Source organism: Nicotiana sylvestris, chromosome 3 (assembly GCF_000393655.2).
Source record: "Nicotiana sylvestris chromosome 3, ASM39365v2, whole genome shotgun sequence".
In the NCBI taxonomy this organism is placed as follows: Eukaryota; Viridiplantae; Streptophyta; class Magnoliopsida; order Solanales; family Solanaceae; genus Nicotiana; species Nicotiana sylvestris.
In genome coordinates this window covers 56,699,060-56,702,209 of record NC_091059.1, presented here as the reverse complement: position 1 = coordinate 56,702,209, position 3,150 = coordinate 56,699,060, and the positions used below count along the sequence as shown (strand labels likewise).

The following is a 3,150-nucleotide window of genomic DNA, read 5'->3' as shown; positions in this document are numbered from 1 at the left end:
TATACTAGTAAGAAGACTATGGAGTGATGTACCTTACGTCCTAAAAATTAATTATCAACTAGGGAGTTGTGTACCCTATATTGGAAAATGCAGCTAGGGATTAGTGTGCCATACCATAGCGTTATTTTGAATGTATTTAAAGATTTAGAAAAATGCGGGAAATAATTTTTAGAAAACTTCCTTTTTTGAGAGTTTTTGTGTTACGGAGCTATTTTAATCTCTAGATGATTTCTCTTTTTACTTGCACCTGTTTCCTATTTTTCAACAAAGAACAATTGTTAGTTCAAAATAGTGATTGGTTTTGTGGCCTTGAGTGTTTCAGTCTCTTGATCTCGGCCCATATTCTATTGATGATGATTTTAACACCAACTGGTTATTTCCTGAATACCAATTGCATTTCTATTGCCGGAGAACCATTGACTTTTCAAACTTTGCTATGACGGTTGGTCATGTGGGACTTAACCTTTTTAACTTTATTTTGCCTTTGTGGAAATTTCACTTTTGACTTCTTTCTTGCAAAGTTTTCAATCTGAGAGCATTAGAGAGCCCTTGGCTTTTCAAACTTTGCCATGACTGTTAGTCACATGAGACTTAACCTTTTCAACTTTATTTCGCCTTTGCAGGCCCTTCAATTTGATTTCCTTCTTCAAAAGTTTTCAATTTCAAATCATTGGCCAATCATGGCCAATTGGGGTCACCGTGATGCCCTTGCCGAGGATGGGTGCCATTTGAATATATCAGCTCGCCCCAAATGAGAGCCCTTGTCATGACCCTAATTTCCCACCTTAGGATGTTGTGATGGCACCTGGTCTCTAAGACTAGGTAACCTAACACATGCTGATTTAATAACATAATTGAACTATTTAATGATTTATCATAAATCATTAAATGACATACATAGCCGCAAGCGGCGAATAGTTATACATTTCTCAAAATCGGTAGTACGAAGTCATAAGCACTACTGAAACACACTAGAATTTCTAAATACAATGTTGTTAAGAATTACAATTTAACAGTAGCATAATAAAGTAATATGATGACTCCGAGACCTGCAAATGTCAAGTAGGTATACCTTGAAGTCTCCCACCGCGCAGACGCAACTCTCAACAACACAATCAGAATACCTGTATTGGTGATATTTAGCTTAAAGTGTATATATTTATATGTATATTCCCTTGAATTTTACTCGTGATTCGTGGATTTCAGAAGTGAAATGTAATGATATATGCTAATTCGTGGTGTTTTTATATGTAGGAATTATCCGGAAGCAAAATGGGCCAAAAGGTGCAAGATTTGCGCCAAAAAGGAGCGAAACAGGAAAATAGCCATTTGTAGCGCCACAGATAGCGTGGGGCGCTACTTATGGCCCAGTTTCCAAAACCTCAATATTTCCAGCGACAAGGATAGTGCCCCATGCTACCCAGGGCGCTGGTGACGGGAAGTCTCTCCTATTTAGCCCATATCAAGGGTATTTCGCCCTCCCCCCCCCCCAACATGGATAAAACCTATTTTAAGGAAGGGCCGCCATTTTGGAAGAGTTAACACGCTGGAAAAAAGTGGAGAGCCATCAAAGAGCTTGGAAACCACGGAATTCCTCTTGAGTTCTTCCTTTCCCTCCTTTTATTGATTTTTATGCATTCTTGGGAAATGATTGAGATTTCTACTATGACTATGTGTGGCTAAACTCTTTTATTCTAGGATTATGGTTTTACATGAATGTTGATATTCGAATATTGATATGATGAGTTAATTTATCATATTGGGTTATTTATTCATATCCTGAGTTTAATTATTTTACTTCTTAGATAACAACGAAATATTATATATAAATCTTGAGTTGAACTTGAAAGACGTAATTCTTGATTGCAATAGGATTGAATAAAGCGTGATCTTGGACCTAGTCATTGGGGAATTGATTTGCAAATACAAATAGAAATATACCTATTTGCCGCGCTTAGGCAATTTTGCAAGAGATTATTAATGCGTTTTTTATCTCTAATCTCATAAGAATATAGGGGTTAGAATAAATTGAATAGGCGAGTAGAAATTGTCAAATTTCTACGAGTATTATTGTCCTTGCAAGTTAATAACCCAGATAAATCAATATGTCGAGTCGATTGAAGAATTCAATAGGAGTGTTAGCCAGTCATACTCCTGGAATATTATTCTCATTGAATTCAACTCTTTGTGCTAAGTGTGCTAGTTAACTCTTTCTTCTTTTTAATCGCATATTCAGTTAGTAGAATTAATCAAACAAAAATCAACTTGAAATTGTTCTTGACTCGATAAATTAGAATTTTCTTGATTTAGTTGGAAATTGATTACAAGTCCTCGTGGGAACGATACTCTACTCACTCTTTATTACTTGATTGAACGTGTATATTTGCGTGTGCAATTTTGGGCAATAAGTATTTGGCACCGTAGCCAGGGACTTAAAAATTAATTTTTTTTACTAGATTAAGCTTTTACTACTCATCGAGTTAAGTTTTTGATCTTCTTTTTGGTTGGGTGTTTGATATCAGGTACTTTGCTTAAATGCAACAGGTTAGAAGCCAGGATAGACTACAAAATTTTGACCTAGAACTTGAGAGAGCATTTCTCAGAAGATTGAGAGAAACTCGGGAAACAAATAATTTACAAGCACTCATTCAACTTCCTGTTGAAATGGTGCATGAACACCCATTGGAGGTACAAGAGGTGGTTATGCCCAGCATTGCTAATGTCACATCCAATATCGTTAAGCCGGGGATCAATGGGAATTTTGAGGTTAATCAGAGCATGATCCAGCTACTTCATGCAAATGGACAGTTCATGGGATCGCCACACGAGGACCCCCAAAAACCTATTCTGAATTTTCTAGAGATTAGTGATATTTATATCACTAACAGGGTCACATCTGATTATGTTAGACTCATATTATTCCATTTTTCTCTATTGGGAGAGTCTAAGCGATAGTTGAAATCTGAGCCATCTAACTCTATTGCATCATGGAACGACATGGATTGCAAATTCTTGGCTAGGTTCTTTCCTTCTGGTAACCGCAAAGATAAGAAGTGAGATAGTTACATCCAAATAGAGAGAAGGTGAATCACTTTATGCAGCCTGAGAGCGATTCAAGGGGCTACTAAGAGACTGTCCACACCATAACCA

The 3,150-nt window shown here is 36.8% G+C and overlaps 1 non-coding gene across 1 annotated transcript; it reads right to left on the bottom strand.

Annotated features, from left to right (window-relative positions):
* Nucleotides 1-3,043: 3,043 nt before the first annotated feature.
* Nucleotides 3,044-3,150, bottom strand: LOC138888831 (small nucleolar RNA R71). The gene has a single exon (XR_011406410.1). It is a non-coding gene; the product is annotated as a small nucleolar RNA R71 (small nucleolar RNA).